Source organism: Gavialis gangeticus, unplaced genomic scaffold (assembly GCF_001723915.1).
Source record: "Gavialis gangeticus isolate Ggan-Ray unplaced genomic scaffold, GavGan_comp1, whole genome shotgun sequence".
NCBI lineage: Eukaryota > Metazoa > Chordata > Crocodylia > Gavialidae > Gavialis > Gavialis gangeticus.
The window spans coordinates 20,322,045-20,347,536 of record NW_017729026.1 but is presented as its reverse complement, the minus strand read 5'-3'; the positions used below and the strand labels follow the sequence as shown (position 1 = coordinate 20,347,536).

The window sequence follows — 25,492 nt, the reverse complement described above, 5'->3', positions numbered from 1 at the left end:
GTGCGGGTCTGAGGACCAAGCCCTACGGAACCCCACTGTCCACATCCCTCCAGGTTGAAAGTGCCCCGTCCACCACCACTGTCTGGGTGCGGCCCTCCAGCCAGTTGGCGACCCATTTGACTGTGTGGGTGTTGACACCACAGTCCCCCAGTTTCTTAATGAGAACAGGGTGAGACACTTCCACTTCAGATCATAGGAGATTTTAATTTTCTTTTAATGTATATTATAATATGCCCTTGTAAAGGATATAGCAGAAGTAGAAACATTATATTTTAGGTTGGTAATTTTTTTTATTGATTTTTATATCAGCTGCTTATATATCCCTCTCAAGACATGTTTTTAATATTAGGGTGACTTTTTAAGCTGTCCTTTTCCAACTGAACAGTATTTATACTATGCTCTCCACTTCTGTGTGTATAGCCTAGTATACACATCCTGTCTTTTAGACACAGTGTATATATGACTATTAAACGTATGCATTTATCTAGATATATCTCTAAGATATATAGATATAATAATATATGATATTTCATAGCCATTAGCATCTAAAAGAAGAATAATAATCCCACAACCCATTTAGGCTATATATATGAGGCTACAAATTCTGGTGTGCTGTTGCAAAATGTGATTCAAAATGAATTTATATATTGATGTAGGAGAATTTATGAGAGAATAGGATCACTAAAGATTATGTACCAAATCATCTTCATTTGTTGACATCAGTAAGTTCTCACAGCTGACCTAAAAACTCATCTCACATCTGAAGTATTTTAACATACACTAAAAGAAAGGTATATCTGAAAACACTGTGTTTTACTTAAAATAGGAAGAGATTATTGGTAGGGAGCTGGTCCATAGGCCAGATTGTACTCATGGACTGGCTCTGCATTTTGGATTCTGCCCATGTGTGGAGTGGGTGCCATGGGAAGCTAGGTGGCCATTGATCCTGTTTTATACTGGACCATTCTGTTTTAAACCCTTTGTCCCCTGTCCTTTTCTCAATAAGGACCAGACTGCAAAAAGTCCTGTTTTTCAGCTCATTGGTAGAAATACAGCTGAGTCACTTGTTCTCGTGATTCTTTTGGCTGTGCCTAGAGGTAGGGCAGTACACAACCAGCAGGGGCAGGGTTCCCAGAAGGAGAGGGAGGGAGGGGCCTTTTTGCAGTGGCCTCGCCCCTTGCTGCTGATTAGCCAAGGAGCTTGGTGGCCTTGCCCATTGCTGCTGATTGGCTGAGGTGGTAGCAGCTCTACCCTGTACCACTGATTGGCCAAGGGGGCCTGCCTCTCATCAAGGGGATGTCCTGGATCTAGGGATGCATCAGGGTCCCCCTGTTTGCAGGACAGTCGTTGAGTTTCGGAGCAGCCTCTGTGTACAGTGCAGCCCCAGAGCAGTAGAATGGCATGCTCATGCTCTGGATCTGTGCTGCAGGCAGTGGTTGCTTCAGTGCTCTGAGACATGACTTGGAATTGGTGTGTGGAGCCATTTGGCATGTCTTGCCTGCTGCCTGTTGATCAACTCCTAGACCCATGGGCAGCACTGAACTCTGGACGATAGGGCTTCAAGGACCAGATCCAGCCTACAGGCTGTTGCGTTGACACCCCTGACTTAAAATCCTTTATCTGAAAAGGCAAAACAAGCTGTAATTTTCTTTTCTTAAGGAAAGAGGGACATTCTTTCTGTGTTATTCATAAGACTTGAATGTCAGACTCTTAAAAATTTTTGCTTTTTCAAATATTTTCTTCCTTTTTTTCTTTATATGGCAACCAAATGATCTCTGATGGATAACCACAGCAGCACAAGAAGCTCAAACTGTTCTCAAAATATATCTTCCCTGGCAGGACATCTTGTTTTGATTACATATTGGTTCAGAGTTTGAAAACAGAGAAACATCTTTAATCCTAAATATTTTAATGAACTTTTGAAAAATATTAATTAATATGTATTTTTAAAATAACCTGATACATTTAACCTCTAGTTTTGCGCCCTCCCCCCCACAAATATTTTCCAAAAAAACACAAAACAAAGTTAAACATTGTTTCAAAACTATTTCAGGGTGTTTACAGATATACATCATCTACCTTTCAATTGACAGGAAATAAAATGACAGACCCTGCACTTTCCACCGCATGGAATGTCTAGACTAACCTTTACTTCTGAGAGTAGTGTCTACTGAATCTGGGATATGCCCTTATTGACAAAAGTCCTGCCTTAATCAAAGGTTTCCTATTAGAATAATGAAGTTAAAAAAGGTGAAAGTGTATCTTTCTACCTTGTAAGTGAACTTAAATAGTAAAGTCTATGGCACAAAATTTAACTGTGGTAAGAAAAATGAGTCACTAATGGGACACCGTTAGGTTGAAAACTTGACCTACATTGAGTGTCACACAGGGTTTCTATTCACATACTTTTGACTGAACCTGCAACTGGAAAAGTTTTCTGAAAGCAATCCAGCAAAGGTTTTCAAACATGGAAATCAAACCTTTGCTGTGAGTTGCCAAGATGCATGCAAACAAACTCAGGATAGTGGATCTATTTGTGACTGGAAGGGTGTAGTAATTTTCCCCTTATACTTTTAAAGCTTTTCAGAAATTTCATTGCATTCTTTGCAACTGTAGTCTCCAGTAGATTACTTAGGTTCTTGTTCCCTAGCCATTGCAGCATCTCAGCTGTAATGCTCCTTGGCATTTTCTCTGTCCTGGTCAGATGCCTCAAGCTGTTAAATCTTGCTCTTTGACATTTGCCCCACAAAATACACTAGAACTAGGAAATGACACCTACAGGGCCCTGTGGCTGCTGAGTTTCAAAAATAAATTTGTAGCAAGAATAGTTGCACCATGTTTTATTATGAGAATAGAAAAAATATATATTTTAACCTATAGTAGCAGTTTTTTACCCAAATACCAGAGGATGTCAAATTAAAAATTAGCAGGGGAATTGAATCCTTCACTAAGAATTTCCTTCATGTGGCAAATGTTTAACAGTGCCTATTACCATGGAAACCCTTTAACTTCCAAAAGTCATTGTGTAAGCTCAGGAAGTGTGGGGCTCAGTACAATTACTGTCACTCATCTATAATTGAATATTACCTTACTTGTTCCTGCTTAAAATCAAGCATTTCTGGTTGTTGTTGTTGGTTTTTTTTTTAAAGCCTAACCTTCAATCTAGGAATAATAATAAAAATATATAAATATGTTCCCATCCCTAATATAGCCATTCTAGCTTAGTTATATTTGGTAAACTTGTAAATTCCCTTTCCAACTGACCTTTCCATATGAAGCATCAAGTGTTTACTTTGGCTGCAGGAGCTTTAAAAGGACATGGTATGATGGCTATCCAAGCTGTCTGAAAATGCCTATTTAAATGTTTTAAAATAGGTAGGAAATGAAAAACATAGTACTGTTTATTTATTTTAAATTAGATACATTACATTTTGGTACTGTTATCTATGATTCTATAGAAAAAGTACTTGAATCTGCTGAAGATACTACAGTCCTGCTCTTGGAAGGGTACTGACAATTATATTTGTTCATTTACCTGCAAATACTTATATATGTACTTAATGGGTGTACTGATGTGCCTAGTTGACTTTACTGGGACTAAGCACTTGTGTTTAATGGCAACATATATAACTGTTATCAGTTATATATCTTAATTCTTCAATGTGAGAGGAAAGAATCGTTGTGGGTGATATCTTCTATTGGACCAACTGGATATTAATTCTCGAACCAACTTTATATTAATGTCTCTTGTGCAATTAGTTTTTATTATATTAAAAGAAATATAGTCTATAGTAGAGGAATACTTAAAATCTTTCTTCTGTTTAAGATAAGCTTTGATCTTAATAGTTTCAGGTAGGTACATGATTCATGGTACTTCTTTCATACTATAGCGAAAGTGGTGATTATTCATAAGACTGCTAAGAATAAGTATAACTTGATTTTAGCAAGGCTTTTGATATGGTCCCCCACAACATTCTTGCAGGCAAGCTAAGGAAGTACAGAATTGATCAGTGGACTGTAAGGTGGGTAGAAAACTGGCTGAAGCATTGGGCTCAGAGAATAGTAATCAGTGGCTTGATGTTTAATTGGCAGCTGGTATCAGGTGGAGTGCCCCAGCGGTCGGTCCTTGGGCCAATATTGTTCAATGTCTTCATCAACAACCTGGAAGATGGCACAGAGTGCACCCTCAGCAAGTTTGCAGATGACACCAAGCTGGGGGGGAGTAGTAGATACGCTGGAGAGCTGGGCTAGGATTCAGTGCGACTTAGACAAATTGAAGGATTGGTCCAAAAGGAATCTCATGAGGTTCAACAAGGACAAGTGAAAAGTCCTGCGCTTAGGACAGAACAATCCCATGTACTGCTCCAGCCTGAGGACTGACTGGCTAAGCAGCAGCTGTGCAGAAAAGGCCCTGGGGGTTACAGTGAGTGGACAATAAGCTGAATATGAGTCAGCAGTGTGCCCTTGTTGCCAAGAGGCTAATGGCATACTGGGCTGCATTGGTATGAGTGTTGCCAGCAGGGCAGGGAAGTGATACCAGTGATATAAACATAATGGTTACCTCCTGCTGTATAATACTGACCTATAGTTTTACATGCACATTTTTGCATGTGTTTGAGTAAGAAAAATAGCACAACTCTTATAAAGTTTGCATGTGAAAATGGAAATTCTAGAGTATGTCCCTGTTTATATAGGGTCTTACACTTTTATGGATGCTGAGTAAGTATTTTGTTCTCTGAGTAGTCCCATTAGAATGGAAAAAAGTACTCCTATAATTTAAAATGCTGCATGGTAATTATGCAAAAATGCTTCAGTCTGGTCACTGAAAACTGGAGACGCTGTAAATTGCAAGGCTCCTTTCAAAGTATTTGACCTTCTCTTTGTTAAATTTAGGACATATTTCATTACTAAGTGTTAGTCTTTGCCATTTGAGACCTCGAAATCTTAAAAACAGAGTATGTGCACTACTTTTGCATATTATCAAAATATCTTAGCTTATTAACACAAAAAATATACTAATGATTTTTTTCACTAAGAAGTTTGCTTGTTTATTACAATTGGAAAGAAGCTTTGGAACAGCAAAGAAGCAATCCTCTTTTGATCTGGCATTGTCTAGCTTACAGCTAGAGCTAAGAAGTCCCCATTTATATGAAAGCAACTATACAGGAATTTATAGAAGCTTGGGCATAGAAGAGAACATATGTATTCTTCCATTTCTTTCTGTAAAGGCAAAAAAAAAAGCAACGTGAGGTGCTGAAGATAGACTAACAAGGGTGCAAAGGAACCTTGTGGAAGACTATGATGGGTAGTCAAGGAAAAAAATGATTATCATTTGTTAATTTAAACTCATGAGTTTTGACTGTTCACCCAATTTTTGAATGTTTGGAATTGGCAGTAGTCTTGTGTGCTTGTTAACTTTGTCCCTTTTTGGCTTAACATATGAGTTTAGCTTTCCTGTGACTTGTATTACTTTCATTAAATACTTTTTCCAACATAGAATGGAGAGAATGTTTAAGGCAAGTAGCAAATGAACAAAATTCAATTAATGTCTACTCAAGTAGCTCTAGAAAATACTTTTTGTCATCACTAGTAGAAGTATGAAAAGTCTGCATGCTGATAGAGAAACTGCTTATTTTCTCAAAACATTTTTCCTTGTTGTAATTGGAAATTAAGGATAATATTAACTTTTCTTCCGGGGGGGAAAAAAGAGAATGCTAAACAATTTCAGCTTGAAAGGAAGATATTTGTAACTGAGCTTTCTTAAGCAGATTTTAAGAGCCCTAGTACTTTAACAACAGGATGTATCTAGTATGTAATGATGAAGTTTGGGGAATCACATTCCAATTATTGACTCTTAGATTAGAATAGAAAATATTAATTAACCTTGGCAGTCATTACATGAATGTAACAACTTTTCCTTCAGTTCTACAATAGTGTAGCAGTTTGTCTAGATTCTGATATAATGCTTACTTTAACAAGGAGCATGCTAGCACTCTAGACATGCACCTGGATTCCAAGGAACACATGCTTCTAGTTAGCATGCATTGCTAGGTTTTCAGCTAAGTAGCACATATACTGCCATCTTCAGTACATCCTACTTTGAAATTATACTATGCCATCCTGCCATACAGCTGAGGGGTGAGAATGCACAGCTAGCACTGCTTCATTCTGATTTCCATCTGATCTTGCTTCAGGTGCATTTCAAAGATTAAGGTTTAATCTGTGGTACCACACTGCACAATGTGAGGATACGTTCCTCTCTTAGTAGTCCTTTAATATCATGGATTAAGTAAAAACAAGACTTCAAGCCCCACTTTTTTATTTCTTTTTAAACTTGGACCCACAGATGCCTTGGTACATATTATTAATATTGCTAAATATTACTGCATTGTTGTACAAGCTTTATATAATATGTGGAATCTATTTAACTTGACATCGTTGTAAAATAGAGGGGAAAAGTACAAAATGAATAATTTTCAGACAAGAACTTGTCTTGTGACACGCAACTCTATCCTTCATACAAAGCTTGTTTTGTTTCAAATTGTGCAGAGGTGCTGCTTAAAAAGAATTAAATCTTTGTGACCAAGGCAGTCAAGTGCTAAGCTTATTTTGTGTGTACCAGGTAGTTATATTAAGTCTATTGAATACTGTACCACTGTGTCAAAAACATTAAGGATCCCGTTAGGCCAGGCTAAAATAAAATATTTTTGGTTTCTTTCAGACTGGGACTACCCACTTTAAAGTTGGTACTTAGCACATGCTGTATTATTGAAAATGACTTGTAAACAATAACTTTCCTGGGGAATACAAATCACCAACATTGAAGGGTTTTGTGTATTCATTCTTGAAAAAGGCCAAAAGAGTACTTACACTAAATGGAGCTTGTTACTAGTCTAAGTACTAAACAAATTAGACACTTGACTTTATTATATAATTTGTCTTAGTGCAGCCTGCAGGCTTATCTTCTGCTACCACTTATAGGGTAGAAAAGTTTCCCCAAGGCTGTTATATTCGCTTCTTTATTACACTCATTGATTATAGTTCTAGTTTGCTTTTGCTTTCTTGATATTTTTTATTTCAAATCCAGGAGGAATGCTTGTTTTCAGGTTCCATATTTTCCACTTTGAATGATATCTTTGGTGATATCAAAGTATAAACATAGAGGAAAATTTAAATTTTATCATGTTCTGGATAATATTTCGTCTTTTTCTCTTTGATATTCAAAATATAATTTGCTGGGATTATGATATTTTTGTTCAGAATTTGCCTTCCTCATTTTCATTTTAATAAATCCATTCTGATCTGATCAATGGGAATGATAAATCTACTCCTGCTAGCAAACTGTTACCTGATCTAGTCCACAGAATTGTCTGCCATATGGTTATGTTACCTATGTATACAAATTGGTGTACTGCCAGATTGATGAAACCAAAAGTAATCATTACTTCATTTCTATTTGTGTCATATATTACTCTGCTGGTGAACCTGATTATTGTATTTATAATAGATATCCTGTTATTACTAAAGATATTTTCTCCTATATTATAAAGGAGTAAATATATAAAATTAAATGAGCTTCTAAGTGTCACTGACTAATTTATCAGTGTGGATGTCATAGTGATACGTACTTATGTTGGAGCGATTGCTGGAAATGATTGCTGAATTTTTGTCCCATTTTTGGAAACACTTGGAACATTTTCCATATCACCACTGATGCAAAGCTTAGAAGAATTGTCACTGAATATTTTTGGCACTTCCAATTTTAGAGCAAATGCAACTTTTCCCATTTGAGTAACAAAATAAATTACAAGGGCTGATGCAGCAATAGTACCTACAGATATAAGATATTTATGTAGCTGTCTCGTTCTTAGGGTTTGGAGAGTTTTCCAGCTATTCTGGTCAGCTGGACACCTTATTTGACACAAGACTGAAAAGTCAATTTTGAGACTATAGCTCCTTACAGTTAACTTTTTCAAGTGGTATCAAGCTGTATTTTTATTAGTAAAGGTCTGGAAGCCACTAACATAGAACTAAAATGGTTCCTTTTCTTCTTATAAACCATTCTTCTTGTAAACTATACAAGAACCTCTGCTTCTAAAGGATCAATTTTATCACCGCTGTGGAAAATGAAATTGGTTGCAAATTTTTTTCGGGTGTGGCCACTGAATAATTGAAATGTTAGGGTCAGAAGAAACTTCAGGGGTTCACCCAGTCCATTCAGCCTTCTGTGAGGCAGAGTCAGGACCATTCCTCACATGTTTTTGTAACAATCTTACAAGCTTCCAGTGGTGTGATTCTAGATATGCACTACATGGCCTCTTCCAGTGCTTAGTTATCCTAATATAATTTTTTTCCCTAATGTCTAACCAAAATCTCCCTTACTTTAATCTGATTACTGTTTGCCCTATTCTCATAGATTTCATAGATTTCACAGACATTAGGGCTGGAAGGGACCTCACAAGATCATCGGGTCCAGCCCTCTGCCCAAGGGCAGGAAATCAGCTGGAGTCAGATCACCCCAGTAAGATAAGCGTCCAAGCAAGGGACAAGAAAAACATGTAATAGCCATTCCCTTTTAAACCATCTTTTGCATATTGGAAAACTTTTATCATATCCTGCCTTAGTTTTCTTTTTTTTTACACTTATTCTTTCAATCTTTCCATGCTTATCATGTTTTCTCTTTCTTGTGCTCCTCTGGATGCTCTCCAGTTGGCTTATATCTTCTTTCTTATAGTGTCTTGCTCAAAACTGGATAATGGTACTCTAGCTGAGGGTTCTTCTGTGCTGAGTAGGGAAAAGTAATTCTTCCTGCTGTCTTCTATTCAACACTTGTTAATGACATTTGACTTTTATAGTTAAACAGCATAACATTTTTCATTTGTATTCAACGTGTTTTCCTCTAGGACACCCCGATCCTTTTCTGCAGAACTGCTGCCTATACTTTTCATAGGCACCATTTTTATTTTTGCATTTGAAAATTACCTTCCCGGTCATATTTGCATTTGTTTCCATTTAATTTCATTATTTGAATTCTGATCCTGTCTTCAAAAGTGTTTGCAGTCTCTTTCAGATTGGTGTTCTCTAGAGACTTAGAAAGCATACTTTCTATTTCATTATTTAGTTCATTAATGATAATACTACAAGATAGACTTCTGGAGGACATGCCTTGGTATGTAATTCCAGTTTAACTTCAAACTGTTGAAAATTAGACCTCAAACACAGGTTTTCAACTAGTTGTGCAGCTGCCTTATAGTAACTTCATCTAAACCACTATTTCCCTAGTTTGGTAATGAATTTATAATATGGGGCTTGATTTATAGACTCACTAAAATCAAGATATATTATGTATAATAGTTACTTCTAATCCAGCAGTCGCTGTGATGTTTTACAAGCAGTGGACTGAAACAGCCTAACTCATGTTTGAAGTGGGATGGTACTCCTGACCCATTTGCTGTTGCTACTGCCACCTCTCTGCTACCTGGCTGCTATGTGAGCAAAACATCTGCCACCAAAACACTACAGAAGTCCTCCCCATAGCCCCCAACAGTGGGATCTGAATAAAATGGTACCATAAACTGTATACTGCTAATCCCTATCCTAATCCACTAGGAAGAATATTAAAGTGGTTTGAATGGTTGCTCTAGGGGAAAAAAACACATTTGCTAACTTAAAAGATAATTGAAAGTGAATTATAAAACAAAAACCAAACTGCTCTGTAGTTAGTTTTGCCACTGTCATATAAATGAATTACAGAAATAAGGGAATCTCTGTTTGAATTTCACAACAAAGAAAATACAGAAAAGATGAGCAACTGTGCTAGGATAACCAGTCAAACACAGACAATATAGGACTGGTTAAAAATTACATTTTTGACAACACAAAACTTCACAAAAGTATAACTTCACTGATGAATGACTGGAGATCTTACAGTGAACAATAGATCTCTAAAAGACTTTAAAGTCCCCTCTACACATGCAGATAAAGGCACAATGGGATCTAATGTGTGATTTCTGTATCTGTACCATCTGCCAAGTCCATTCCACATGCATGGACTTGCACCACAAAGAAATTTGGACCACGACTTTAACAGATGTGTCATAGCTGACAGTGCAAGCAGAATCATTAACTTGCATGACCAATCATGCTAAACCACTTTACTAACTCATTCAGAGAGAAACTGCTGGCACATCCTGTTCAAAAGAAAGTAGCAATTCTGTTCTTTGTGACAAGCTGGCTGAGCTTCCTGCATAAGTAAAAATTGTCTTTTAAGGATTACAATGTTAGTTTATTACAAACGTCAAAGCCTACAGCTTGGCCCTTTTAATATGGAAGCAACGATCCTGAATTGCTTCAAGATGGAGCTGGACAAACTGATGAAGCTAAACTGTGATAGAAAAATGCTCTTGGAGGAGTAGTCAGTGTATGTGAATGTGTTTTTATGTTATGTTTAAGAACATCGGAAGTCAAAAGGTCTTAAACAGTTGATCCCTTCACCATGTGTCTAAAATGAACATTCTTTGATGGTTGCCTCCATCCTATCATACTGTGCCCATCATCATGGTTTGTAAGCACCTCTGGAATACCTAATCCATCTCTTTTCTATGGTTTTCTGTATGGTACCTCTTTCCTATATGATTTAGTATCTTGCTGAACTGGGTCGAAGATTCACGTTGTAATAGCACAACACTGCTTGTAACACATTAGGCCAGCTAAAGTTTGAAAAGTGTGATGGCAATGAGTTTACATAATGCAGTTACTGTTACTCAGTTTGTGAAGGCAATAAGTGATTTGAGTAAGGAAATGTTGAACCACTTAAAAAGCCTACTTTCTAACCAAGAAAAAAGGAAAACAAAGCATGGCTCTTGTGCCAGCCTGCATTTAGCACCTTCATAAAGCCCTAGTCTATTAAAGTCAAATTCAGTGGATTGAGACAGGATGCAATTGAGAGGTGTAACTGAAATACCTGATGTTTTTATCTTTTCTTTGCTCATGTATAAATGCTCTTCAAACAGTTGTTAATTACTTTCTTGTTTTGTTTTCAGCCATCTCCATTTCAGTACATTTGGGGGCATGTCTGTCATTGTACTAAGCCCAGAAACATTTGAAAGTCTTGAAACAAGGACTGATATAGATGTGGCTCAAAATAACTTTTTTTTCATAATGCAGCAAAATTGCAGCCGAGTACACAAGAGCTTTTACAGTGTTTCATTTCAGTCTGTGAGATAGTGAAGTATGATTGTCAGTATCAAAAGTTCTTCAAAGTTGTCACAATAAATTCTGGTAGTTATTTTAGAGATGAAGAACATGGGCGGCAATGGGGCCACTTACAATGAGTCTCTCAGTTCCTAAAATAAAGAATCTAATGAGCACCTTGGAGAGTGATGTCCCAGCATGCATCGATCCAGCTTGATCTACAAGAAAAAGAATTGTGTATTCTAACCTGCAGGGTTCTATTTATTGTGTCATTTGATATTAAGCATAAGGGCACTTATAGACTGATTAATTTAATGTAAATTCAACCTGACCTTTATATACTGTTTACGTTGCCAGTGTTTGCTTACAGTACAAAATTTGGTGCCTCCGGCATTAATACACTGAGTTGTGCATCTACACATGAAATTAACAGTTTGATTTGGAGTTTATTGCTCCCAGGCTCAGCGTTTACATGTGTATCTGGGACTGCAATACGCTGAGCTGGGGAGGCACAGCCCTGGCTGGCAGGGAATCCAGGGGGTCAGCCTGCCAGCCCCAGCTCAGCATACTACAAAGGGGCTGGCTAGGGCACAAGGGCGATACAGTGCGAGGCTAGCTGGCAGGCAGCCCCTCATGTAGCACCCTCATGCAACAGAGTAAAGAACTCTGCCATAGGATGGTACTTGTATCTGACATTATTGTCCTATGCAGAATTGGTTTACTCTGGCCTAATAGGGGTACACAAGTAGACAGTGCCGCTTTACTTTGGAGCTAATTAAGTACTTCCACAGTAAGCGTCTCGTATAGATGCACCCTAAGATTATATTTGCATTTGTTGTGGTGATTTCCTCAGAAATGTTATTCTTTCTTATTTTGTTCCATAGTGTGCAGCTGTAACAGCGTCATTGGGAAAGTGATCTGGAATCTGCATTGCAACTTTATTTTATCTGTTCATTAGCCAGTTTTCAAATCTTAAAACTCAACAGATAATTTTAAGTGATAAAAGAGAAACCAAAATCAATTATTGAATATGTTTCAGTCCAAAGTAAGAATTAAGTGCATTTGAAATTCATTTTTAAAGTTGCTGTTTTTCAGTGGACTATGACAAGAAAAGTATTTGAAACCAGAAAAAGTCCTCCTCCCTTTCCCCCTCCCCTTTCTTGGCCATGTTCTAACACAAAACAGCCAACATGATTTAGAAGAAATTTTGAAAGAGGAGGAAGCTTGAATACCAAGTGTCAGTTCAAAGCATTTTTAAAGATATAATCTACTGTAAAGTGAGTTTGTAAAGCAGCTCTGAGTGTACCATAATTTGAACGTCCTAACTGGTGCAGCTTTTTCTAAAAAGGCTATCATAAGACACTTATTCACCTCTTGGAATATTAGCGTTGGCAAAGTGCTTAAAATAAAATTATTTGAAAACCTGTTGAAATCATTAAAGGAAAATGAAGAATATGTTTTCAATTAAATCCTTTAGTACTTTCAATATAGCAGGTTCTTTTCTTTTCCTTTCTTTTTTTTAAGAGAGTTGTGAAAAGAAATGTTATGATATAAGATTTGTTGCGAGGGCTACTTTAAACCTGTTGCTTTTGAATTTACAGGAAATACCCAGTGTTAGTGATACAAAATTATTAGGCTATTAAAAATCCAGTGTGTGCTTACTCTTAATGGAATGTGGCACTGCTTTCAGTTTGTTTAATAATTAGGGCATAACCTTTGAACAATTTAAGATGCATCTTACTGGAAGCACAAGTAGATTACACTAGAAATATTTTTTTGAGTGTGCATATTACATGGAAGAATGTTAAAGGCATAGAAAGGCTCAACTAAATCATTTTTTTATTCAAAGGTTGAATTTGCACAAGTAGAATACTTAGTGGTATTTTTACATTCTGTATCATATTCCGAGACTTGAATGGAATGTCTTTTTCCTATTCTCAGTAATGTTTATTACTACTTATTCAGGACTTGCTATAACGGATGATGAAATATGCGCTTAAATCAATCAGCATATTTTAAAAGGCTTCTTTTTATGTAATAAGGATTGAATATTTCTTCCTTAATAGATGCTGTGCTTTTTTTACATTAATGTCGTCTTTGGAAAATTGCAATTGCTATTTTCGTAAATGCTATATATGTTTGCCAAGGCATTTTAAATCTTTTTAATGTCTGTCTACATTAATTCATTTGTGTCCTACCTTTAGTTGAATGAAAGATGTTCCTGGATAGAGAGAGTGAATGCTGGCTGGCTGTCACCTGAAAGTCACCACCACTCTCTTATCTCAAAGTTACTCCTCTTGCAGCAGGCATGGCTCTCAGAAAACTCACAGCAGGCATTTCAGGAGGGTTAAAAAGGCAGCCCTCTAATTCAAGAGCCCTTTTTTGGTAGCTTTTGGACTTTTTAACTTCTTCATGCAAGCTAAGCTGAATCATATGTTGGCTACTGAGTGATGGGTCTGCCTTCTGTTTTAGTTCCAGGAGAGAATAATTTTTTGTTTCCTAGAACTAAATGGCTCTGTATAAGAGGTGGAAGGGGACTGGGCATTCTTATTCATCTGATCCTACTTTTTAATTTTAAGGACCGTGTGATGTTTATTTTGGCATACATGTTTAGACTAGGATAGGCTTTTATGGTTTGGAAAAGACATTCTCTAGTGTTTCTAATTTAATCAATCAAAATCATTTGTGTATTTTAGGGAAAAAAAGCATCATCATCATAGTGTATTTATTGCTCTGTGTTATAGTATCAGAGTTCAGATTTCAAAAATGTTTAGGCAGTTCATGGGAGATTTTGCTGTTGCTTGTACATCTGTCATCCATCATTTTAATATTGTGTGAGATGTGTCTATGCATCAGCTAGATTTAATGTGTACAGGACTTTTGCCCAAGTGAGGTATGAGTAGGGTCCTAAGAGAAGTAATTATAAATTTTAGGTTGGGAGCCAAGAGCATAGTTAGGATTCCCCTCCAATACCACCTCTCTATTTCAATAGTTTATTTTGGAGCCCAGAGAGAGAGAGAGAATGTCTAGATGGATAGATCTTCTCTGATGCCCAAGTCACAGCCATTTTCTTATGGTCAAAGAAGGTTATATTAAAGTCTACTCTAAATCACAAAATGTTTCTCCTTAATTGTCTGTAGAATTCACACTTGTTTAATACAAGGCACTTCATCATCAGGGGAATAGAGAGAGCTTTGTCTCCAGAGTGTTCTGAGGCTTTACCATGGACTTGGGAGAAAAAATGGGACCAGAAGATCAAATGTAAAGCTCTTAAAATGGTAGCACAATGTTGTCCTTTAACACCATTAGAGCATTTGAGCATGAGATCAATCCTCAGTACAACCCAGATGTGGCTTGGAGTCTTGCCTTTCCACCCATTTCCACTTGTGTGGTCTTGAAATTTACATTCCAGTTCAATAAATTAAAATGGGAATCTCAATCTAACACTGAATATGGTGGGTGCAGTCTGACCCCACTGAAGTATGTGAAAGCTTTTACTGTGACTACCGTGAGTTTAAGATTATACCCCATGACATGAACTTCAAATTTAATTAATTTGCCTCACATCTTGTACACAGTAAGCCTATGATAAACCCTTGGATTATATGACCATATGTTTTGTTTTGTTTTTTTCTATAGAATGTATCAGGCATGGGATGGATGATGGTACTTAGGAAAGGAATTTGGTTTGGTTAGCAAATGACAGTATAGGAGTCTTGCTACATTGGTTGGAGAAGTTGATATTTTGATAGGGAATGAAGCAGGATTTCAGGAAGAGAATATACTTATGATAAAGACCATTAAGCCTTGCCCCAGAAGATGGCATTATAACCTTACCTCTGCAGAGTAAGGTTGTGCTCATTCTCCCATTAAAGTGAAGGGCAAAGCTTCCTTTAACTTTAATGAAAAATATCCTCAAATCATTTAAACCAAATGTTTTGGAAGTTTCCACTAATTGTATGTTGCTCACTTTCAGTGTGCCCCTTTTGAGATACCAGGGCCTGATGTTTTTTTGGAAATATTGAATGCCCTTATAACTGTAACTGTAAGCTGTGCTTTAACCATGCAAAAAGCCATAAATATAACACTCTGATGGTACGTTAAAAATAATGAATATTAATGAGCTTAGTCACATGGGGCTCCACATGGTTCCTCAGCTCCTCACCTTGTAAAAACTTGGGTGATGAGATCAGTTTATCTCACAGGGATGTGATAAAGCATTTAAGCATTCAGACATTACAGTGATGATAGAATAATGATAACTTTAAAAAAAACAACAAATACACTAATACTGTGTTCTGAATACAGAGAAGGTTATAAAGAATGTGAAGATAGTAGATCATACAATAAATGTTGAAGATGAAACAAAACACTGGGCACATCTACACAAAATGCTACATCATCATAGCAATTAACTATGGCAACATAGTGTTGGTGGTAACAAACCGTGATGCCACAGCTATGTCACCATAGTGACGCACTCCCCCACTAGAACAGGTCACTACCAGGACATAGCGGCAAAAAAAAATGTGCACAGTTGGTCTGGTGCAGTACGGGCTGTTACTGTGCCATCAGTTACAACTTCCAAAAGGAAGTTGTAACTGATGGCACAGTAGCGATGGTGCCGTACGGCCACATGTAGACCAGCCCACTGAGTAACTTTCTGTTTTGTAGACACTATTTGTTCTGTGCACTGAATGAGGCAGAAAACATGGAAAAAGTCTATATTGCATTATTATATAGTTTTTACCTATTGTATAAGAACCTAAGAGTTGAAATAACATGAGACAGGGAACTTAATACTGGGTTTTCCTCACTTTTCAGTTTTTGATTGTGTAATTTTATTGTTCTCTTAATATGGGATTTTTGGTTTTCTCATTTAAAGCCATTTCCCAAGTTATTTTTTCTTTTAACAGATAAAACATACAATTTGTTAGTGAGTTTCATAGTTATTTGTTGATGAAGGAGTGAAGTTTGAGAAACAGGAATCTGTGTCCTGTTCCAGGTTCTGGAAGGGAGTATGGTCCAGTGATTTCAGGCCCTCTCCTGCTTTCTCAAGCCTGAATTAGTCTGTCCTGTTCCCTCCAGTCTGTTCTATTCTGTTTTGTTCCATTCAGGTTAATATACCACATATAATTCTAGTTTCTGAGTAATTCCTGTAGTGCATTAGGCAAAAGGACTAACATCTGTCACACATTATTTGTTCCATAATCTGTCCCCAAGGGGGAGAAGCATGCACAGTAAAGTGTCTTATTTTGTTAGCTTGTTTTTTTTTAATACTTGTATTGGCGTGTATTTGCAGTAGAAGGTGGTTAGGTTTGTTCATTGTTCTTGAGAATGTTCATTATACAGCTGTGGAGAGTCCTTTCCCCAACACAGATGAGTTTTACTATTACTATAGAGCAATAGCTCAACCAGAAGCCTACAAGGTTGTCACGGGCCTAGAAATTTGGTGGTAGAAGAATAGTGGCAGCATTAATTGCCATTGTCCCCACAGTTGCAGCACTGTACCACTCTCCTAATGCCAAATTACTGGAACAACGGGGAGCCCCATGTGTCAGATGCCATTGACAACATGGGGGCCAGTGTGCGGGGTTACTCTGTAGCCAGATCCAGTGCACAAGGTTGGGCTGATGATCAGGGTTGCTTTGCAATTGGATCCTGAGTATAGGCTTGGGTTGATATGCTGAATAGCATTTGTAGGCCCCGTATGCCAAACCTGCCTTGAATTAGCTCCACAGACTGACCCTGTCCATGGGAACCAGTCTGCAGACTGGCCTATACCATTCATCTTACCTGTGGGGCTGGCTAGGTTAAGCATTATTGCAAGAGAGTTCTGCTGTGCCAGAGGTGTGTAGTTATCAGCCATGGTCTTTATTCTACAACTTCTAGAAGTCTTTTAGATAGTTAGCCTTAGACTATGGATCACCTTGAACATGAGAACAAGACATTGAACTATTTTAAATCACATGGGAGGTCAGTTTCAAAAGTGGAGAACAAATTTGACAAGATTGGGAAGACAAGTTTCTTTGGGTAAATGTGATATCTTTTATTAAACCAACTAAATAGTTTGAAAAATTGTTCTTTGCAAGCTTTTGGGAACAAACACCCTTCTTCATAGCCTGAAGAAAGATGTTTGTGCCCGAAATCTTGCAAAGAACAATTTCCCCAACTATGTAGTTGGTCTAATAAAAGATATCACATATACCCAAAGAACCGTGTCTGTCTATATCCTTAGACCAACACAGCTACAACCAACAACCCTAAAACAAGGTTGGGAAAGCCTTTTTCATTAGATAGAAATGTGTCAGAATTCTGACTGGTGTCCTAAGTGCTGAAAGCTTCAGGCATATAGGGCGTGTCCAGTGAGCATGCACATGAGGTTTGCGACACTGTGGACTTGTTTGCAGCACCACAAACTGCATGTGCTGTACATGCAGGCATTCACCATGCTGGTTATATGTAGCATGGTGGGGGGGGTTGACACTGGGAGATCTCAGTGACAAAAAACCCATGCCAGAAAAAAGTGGAGTGGCACATGTTTGCGGCAGCCTGCGCCACCCAAACCAGTCTGGCCAGCCAAAGCCACGCTCCAGCTGCCAACCAAGTTCTGTATGCCTGGATTGCTGCTGCTGGAGCCCCAGGACCTCCCAGGTTCTGACCCCAGTCTCCCCTACACCACGGGGGACAACTTGTTGCATGCCAGCGTGCACATGCACGAGCATTCCCTGGGAACGACTAGCAGTGGCACAAATATGTGCGGCTGCTAGTCGTCTCCAGGGAATGCACATTCCCGCTCATGGGGACATGCCCATGGAATCTAACCAAGAGGTGAATTATTCTAGCCAGGTTATTGCCCATCAGGAAAGGAGCCTATTAGTCAACTGGTGATGATAGAAATCTTTGCTCATGAGTGTTATGATATGAGAGTTTGACTTCAATGATGAATCTAAAAGTCCTCTTAAAATGTGTACTGAATTACTACATTTACCTAAATCCAAGATAACTTCGAATTTAAGAGGACCCCCCCCACAATAATTACATTCTGCACATGGAAAAATTATAAATTTGTTTTAATATTTCAAGTACAGAATCTAATTATTGGATGATTGTCTTCAATTTGTTCCCCAAAGCAGCAGTGGGGGCCAAGGGCCCAGATATCCTCCCCTTGTCTCCTCTACCTGTTTCCCCCCTGCCACTGCTCCACCCCTAGTGCCTACCTTTCTTGCCACTTGCCCAGTGCTCCCCCACCTCTTGTCACCTCATGCCAGGCCAGGGAGAGGCAGAAATGGCAGCTTGGGTCTCAGCTGCGTCAGGGCTGGAATGGCCAGAGCCAGACCTAGAGTTAAAGGTAAGCAGTGGTGAGGGCTGGGGAGAGGGGAAGGGTTGCACAAGTGGGATGCACAGTCTTCCCCCTCCAAAACTACATACAGTGTGGTCTCCCTCATGTCCCCCAGTCCACCATGCAATCTCTTACATGTTCCCCCCCAAGCCACTCACCATGTGGTCTCCCTTGTCACTCCCCCTATCATACACTTTCCTCTGTCCTGTGAGCCACCCTGGCCCAGGGCAGATGGTCTCACAGCTCTGGTTTAGGTCCCAGCCTGCTGCCTGTCTCAGGCTGGTACTCAGATCTAAGATGAGGCATTCATTTCCCGTGATGATTGGGTAAATACAGTAATCAATTTGATAGGTCTCCTTAAACTGAAAACTGAATCACAATCGCAAAATCACTAGTATCACTTAGGTTCTTGATTAGATTTAGCTTCTGGCAGCTGGAATTCTTCACCAAGAAACTTCTCTCGCATGATGAAGGCTGAGTAGAGGTATGCAACTTCTGAATATCATTGGCACGTGAGTCCATCTGAACTGCTTGTCTGGTGGCTGCATGTAGGTGTTGAATAGGTTAAAAATATATATATCTTTGCAGGAGTCCACAAGTGAGGAATTTGGTGGAGGAGGTGCTGTTTCTCACACTAGGATATAGTATCTAGAAGGTGGATTCTGTTTTATGTGCTGGGCAGAATCTAAATTGTGCTTGGTTTAGAATGTTGGCTTCAGTTAAACAGACAAGGTTCTTTGGGTAAATCTGATATCTTTTATTAGACCAACTCAAATAGTTGGAAAAATTCTTCTTAGCATGCTTTTGGGCACAAACACCCTTTGTCAGGCTGAGGAACCATCTGCAGATGTCCTGTGCTCTTCCTTGATGGAGTGGTAAAGCAGCCAGAGGCCGGTACATATGCAAGAAAGCCAGTCAGTTAAAATGTAAATTGAGGTGGTCAGTAGGTGAAAGACAGGTGCGGGGGAAAGGGGGAATGAATGTATCTGTAGTCAAAAGATGGGAGACAAGAGCGTAGTGGGGAGGGAATGAGAATAGCTGTTAAAAGTGAAGGGTTTATCTGGGGAATCAGATGTTAGGCAGGTTATAATATGTCATAAATCCACTGTCCATATTTAGTCCATGATTTTTTTTTGTATCCAGTAGATTGATGAAGTGAAGGTCATAGGCCCATCTATGAAAGGTATTTTGTATATTCCCTTTGAGGATTAGAACTGAGAGATTGGAGAGAGAGTGGTTATCTTGTGAGAAATGTGCTTCAGTTAAATGAGTTTGTATCTGACCTGGTGGCTAGATTTTCTGTGAGCTTCTTGGGACTGAAAGGTTTGACATTAATTAGCACATGACCAAAACTTGGTTTATTCTATGGATGAAAGGAGAAGGGAAGTTCCTTTCCCTTGTTTTTCAGCCGGGAGTGTTTGAAACTGAGGGCCAGTATCAATTGTCAAGACTAGTGTATATTGAAAATGATTTACCAGGACCTTGATTTCTTGTCCAGTTGGTAGAGTGCAGTTGTCCTTTAGGAGGCTTTGGAATTTGTGTCAGTTCATACATGGTGAACCAAAATCAAAAGTCTTTCTTGTTACTTTGTAGATAAACAGTCTTTGAACACTCTTAATAATGTGATGATCTGTCCAGGTCAGTTGCTGGTTTGTGATGTTCTTGATCTTGAACTCTAGGCTGAAGACCATGTCCAGGGTATGACAGGCTATGCAGGTTGAGGTGTGAAAGTCCTAGCAAAACAAATGAGATATGTTTTAGAAGCTTATTTCTGTGGCCTTCAATATGCTTGTATAAATCTGTGAGGATGTCCGTTTCAGAGGGAGTATCATTGAGTTCTTTTATGAATCCAGTAGCCTGTTGTCGTCAGTGGCAGTCCCTTGAAATCAAGGATGACATCCATCAGGCTTGATGGGTCCTGAGGTAACTGAGGAGTCCGATTCTGGATACACACATTCTTTGGCAGTGTGGGCATGTTGTTGTGTGGGGGAGTGGGATTCACAGCCCCAGGTTGGTCTCCTTCCTCTGCTGCCACCGTTCCACCTTGGTATAAAGTCATTGGTCCTCAAAGTGGTGCATGCCTTGGTGGACCAGGTGGCGCCATACCGAACAGTCAGCAGCTTGCTCCTCCCAGCTGCTGGTGTCAATGACTGTTCTTGAGGGCAACCTTGAGTATGTTTTTGTACTGTTCCCTTTGGCCGCCCTTTGAGCGTTGGCCAACGGAGAGCTGGAAGAAGAGAATCTGGCAAGGGAGGTGGTTCTCAGACATCTGGATGCAGTGGCCGATCCATCAGAGTTGATTTCTCAAGAGCAAGGCTTGGATGCTGATGGATACAGCTTCATTAGCCTGTGGAGGTCTGCACATGATCAAGAAACCTGTTATGCTCTCTGTGGTTTCTGTTGTTAGATTAAATCATTTCAGTGAAGATGTTTTACCTGAGGGTACCCTCTCAGATTAAATCTTTGCAAAAAAGAGTAATCCGGTGCAGGCTCTCTTCTTGTCCCATCTAATCTATGATGCAGTGTATCCCAAAGGAACAAATCTGCCTTTATCATACCTATCTTCTATCCCTGTCCTATTCCTTTTTTCCCCCTTCCTTTTTTCCCCCTCTCTCCTTCCCTCCCTCCTTTGGCTCACTTTTACCACCTTTTCTCCCAACTTCTATCTATCTCCTCATACCTTCCCACTCCATTGCTCCTTCTGACTGCATATCAGGCAAACTATTTCCCTTTCCTATATGGTATCTTTGGGCATTTATACATGTGCTTCAGGACTGGTGGTGGGGATGCTTTAATTAGAGTGGCTCCAAGAGTTGCTCTAATTAAAGTGCTTGGAGCATCACATGTATCAGTGTCCCTGCACTGAAAAATGGTGTTGGGGGGTGCTTTTACTAAAGCTTATTGAATGAGCTATAGTTAAATGCCACTGCCACCTTTTTTCAGCGTCAGGACACTGATGCACTTGATGCTAGAGTCTGCTGCAGCAGGGTAATTACCACACTCCAGGAGATTCAATTAATTGAGTCTGTTCCAATGCACTGTAATTACAGCATGTCAGAGCAACCTGCCTGCATGTGTATAGGCACCCTTCATGCCAGAACTTCTTGACCTGGACCTGAGACCAGTGTACAACTGGGAGGAGGTATTGCAGGGAAAGTTGTGTTTCAGGTAGGGTGTTTTGAATTTCTCTATGGAGATGGCAGATGTATAAGACAGCTGTCATAAAAACTGATATGCAAGGATAGAAAATGCTTGGTACAAATGGGATGTTTAGAGAATTTAGCTGCCAAACTTGTAGCAAGATTTTACTGAGCATGAACATAGTGCAATTTTCAGAGGCTTGGAATTTTGCCGGATTTTTCAGTTTTTCACTGGAGTGAAAAGGACACGTTCTTATTTTCAAGATGGCATCTATGCCAAATTTCAAGGCCCTGCCAGAAAACCTGTGGGGTTTCACAGTAAAATGGTTGTGAGGCTGTTGTTTTATTTATTTTTTAACGTGAGCATGAGCCAAACAACTTATTTTTCCCTGTTTCATTCTCTGAAATGATTATGCTGTTTCTCCTGAAACTTTCAAAACACATAATATCACTCATGTAGGGGCAGGCATCTGGCATGGGAAATTGAAGCCTGAACCATTAGTTTTGTAAAACTGTAAGTGATGGAAAGCCAGGCCTTAGAATGAAAATATCCAGCAAAGTTAACTGTTGAAATTGTTACCTATACCTAATCATTCTCTCACTTTTATTTAGAGCAAGCATATTTTTGCAAATCAAACATTTTTTTCCCTTTTGTGCTTTACAAAGCAAATGTTCAGAATGGAAGCCAGAACTGGGTTGTTAGCTCATTTCCATCACTGTAGCTGGTTCTACAGTCCAGTGAACCCCAGGCAAAAATTACTGGTGTTACTCATCGTGGAACCACAATGTATATGTTACATTTTGACATTACTAAGCTTTTAAAAAAAGAACACATTTATGCTGATGCTTTTGCATGCTTGTACTGAGATGCTGTTATTTGCTTCTGTTTCATGCTCCTGTTTGACTCGCATACTTTTATTTTTTTTTCTAAATTAATATTCAGATTAATCCAACTTTCTGTTAATCAGTTATGTATTGGTATGGAAGGCCTCTGTTGTATGGGAGAAATGATGAGAGAAAGAAATAAAATACATTAAGTATATGGGAATAATTCAGTTGCATTGAGCAAACTGGAACAACTTTATTGAAATCCTAATGTACTTTCAGATCTGCCCTGTCTTTCAACCAATACATTTGTTATTCTAATAAAAACAAGCAATTACAAGCCCCTTGCAAGGCTTATATTTCATAAATATTATATAATTTTGTTTTTCATAGTCCCTTTAAAGCTTGGCTGTTAAAAAAAATAGTGGTACAGCAGTTCTGTTAAGCTAGCTCCTTTAGCCTTCTTCTATACATGCAGGTAAAGGCACAATGTGATTTAATGTGCAGTTCATACAATTGCACCTCCTGCCATGCCACACATGCATGGCAAGAGGTGCAATTGTGGTATCATGCATTAGATCCCATCGTGCCTTATTGCTGGTGCAGGGGGAGCCTGATCCTGGCAAGCAGCAAGCTCTTGCAGCTGGGAGCCCCCCTCAGCTGAGGGGCTTCCAGCCATGGGGCCACCCCATGCAGCCCCACAGCTGGAGTTGCAGCTGTAGTAGTTTCATGAACCCCCAGAGGTGAGGAGGTATCATCCACATAGTGTGGCTGCCAAGACCCAGCTGGGTTGGGGCACCAGGAGGCACACTGTGGGAACCCAGCATTTGCAGCTGTGGGACTCTGGGTCCCAGCAGCTGTGGGGTGTTGCCAAGACCCAGAGTCTACAGCTGCTGGGGATGAGTGTCCCCAGGAATTGCGGGATTTGCTGCTGGGCAAGGTGCAACCCTGTGGCTGGGAGCCCTCAGTTGATAGGACTCCCAGCTGCAAGGGAGACCCTGCTACACATGCAAATTAAAGCTTGATAACAGCCAGCTATAAAGTTAGCACACATTTTTGAGGTCTAACTTTGTAACTGGTTCAAACTTTTTATGGCATGGTAAGTACTTTGCACGTGTAGTTGGTCTCACTGTGATTGTGTGGTACTTGTAATGTGTAGACAGGGCCTTAAAATTCTAAAATGTAGCTTGTCAAGAGCAACTTGACTTTTGTATGTTCAAATCTCAATGTTATCTTTTTTATTTTATTTTAGTAACCAGGATCCTTTTCAAATTATGCCCTAAACAATCTGCTCAAGATAATTTTTTTTAACTAGGAAAGGAGGGGCAGTTGGGCTATTTCCATTTTTCCTTCAAATCCTTTCATTAAAATTAACTTATTTTTTTTCTAGCCAAGTCCATCATTCATCCATGATGAAAGTTTTTGTTTTGCAAAAAACAAAGCATGGGAATATTTGAAGGTATGTTGCTAACAAATTAAACCATATAAAATGTGGCTTGAAAAGCCAAAATCAAAAACAGATACTCCGAACTGTCCCAGTAACCTACTGTTGGGATGTTGAATAAATTCCTCAAATTCAACACAGTGCTTAAGGCCTTTTGAATATATTTAATAGAGAAAAACCACATATTCTCATTTTTGTTCCAGAAAAATTAATATAAAATTACTATATTTTAAGGGTTTTTTGTACTGCAAATTGAAGGATATGAGAAGAGGTTGGACTAGATGAGGTTGCTCACAGCCCTACTTGTCTATGAAAACCCTAAAAATATTCCAAGTAAAATAAAGTAAATTATTATAAACCTGATTGGAATGGAAGTCTCAGGAAACCAGTAATGAACTACAGATAATTCTTCTCTGCAATTCAGATCTATCCACTTTGTTACTGAATGAAAGGTATTACCATTTGGTTACACTTCTTTTAGCCACCTGTATCAAGGATAAGCAACCTTTAAGGAGTGGGAGGCCAAAATAATGCACCTGGATTCAAAGGTGGGTTGTCACTTATGACCTCGCTGCTGCCTGCCACTCCAGGAAGCTGCTGCCACTCCAGCTGTTCTTGCTGTATGCCAAGGACTTCCCTTTATCTCTCCCTAACCCCCATTCCCTGCCCTTTCTCCCCCCACCTTGTAGCTGCTGCTGTTCTTTACACCTTGCTATTGATTCCTAGTCTCCACCAGCAGGCTAAACTAAGCTTCTCAGGTGCACATGCTCTCTCTCCAGGAAAAAGGTATATAGAGAGCAGAATATTTGGCGCACATCAGGGAACAGCTCCTCTCTGTATTGGAGGTCCTTCTCATTGATGGCCCAACTCAGCCTTCCTTGAACAATAGTACTGTACCAGTAGAACTAAGTAGAGAGCATGTGTACTTAGAGTTAGGGACCTCCCACTAATACTTGGGCATAACCTCCTGGATTATAGTCAAGTCAGTCAGTCCCGAGACCGCTGTGACCATTGGGACACCTGAGATGCTATAGCAACCCTCCTTCACTCTGCCCTGTGTTTGGCTGAGGTTAGTTGAATTGCTTTGCATCACTGGTGATTCTTCCGGGAGAGTGACCTGCTGGCACCCATCTCCTCTCCAGGTCTGGAGGGCCATTGGTTTGCAGGGATTTGCCCTTTGACAGGTCTTGTTTTTAGTCCTCTTGGGTGTCCCCACATCTCACCCAGGGTAGCCCAGGTAGGGGTTCCAGTTTAGTCGCTGACAACCAAACCATGGAACAGGCTGTACTGGTTTACATGGTACCTGATAGCAGATTAAGAGAGGTCTGGCCTGACAGACCTGGATTATAGATGGTGATGAATTTTTGTAATCTAAGCTTTGTAATCTTGAGTCCTATGTAAAATCACTTAAATAGTTGTTTGTGTTTTATCATTGCCATTTCTGAAAGTAGCAGGCTCCTTTTACCATTCAGTCCTACTGCGAGGCCTTTTTGTTTGTTTGTTTGTTTTTGTTTTTTAAGTGCTGGAGGCTGGGGTTGGGGGACAGCC

The 25,492-nt window shown here is 39.3% G+C and overlaps 2 protein-coding genes across 2 annotated transcripts in view; one reads left to right on the top strand and one right to left on the bottom strand.

Annotated features, from left to right (window-relative positions):
* COL10A1 (collagen type X alpha 1 chain) overlaps positions 1 to 13,685 on the bottom strand; it is a 73,451-nt gene extending 59,766 nt beyond the window's left edge. Inside the window, exon 1 of the mRNA XM_019520066.1 lies at positions 13,392 to 13,685. The gene's annotated coding sequence lies outside the window, so the exon portion shown is untranslated. The remainder of the gene's footprint in view (positions 1 to 13,391) is intronic.
* Positions 1 to 25,492, top strand: part of LOC109299575 (dermatan-sulfate epimerase) — a 435,657-nt gene that overhangs the window by 96,089 nt on the left and 314,076 nt on the right. The gene's annotated exons all lie outside the window — the stretch shown is intronic.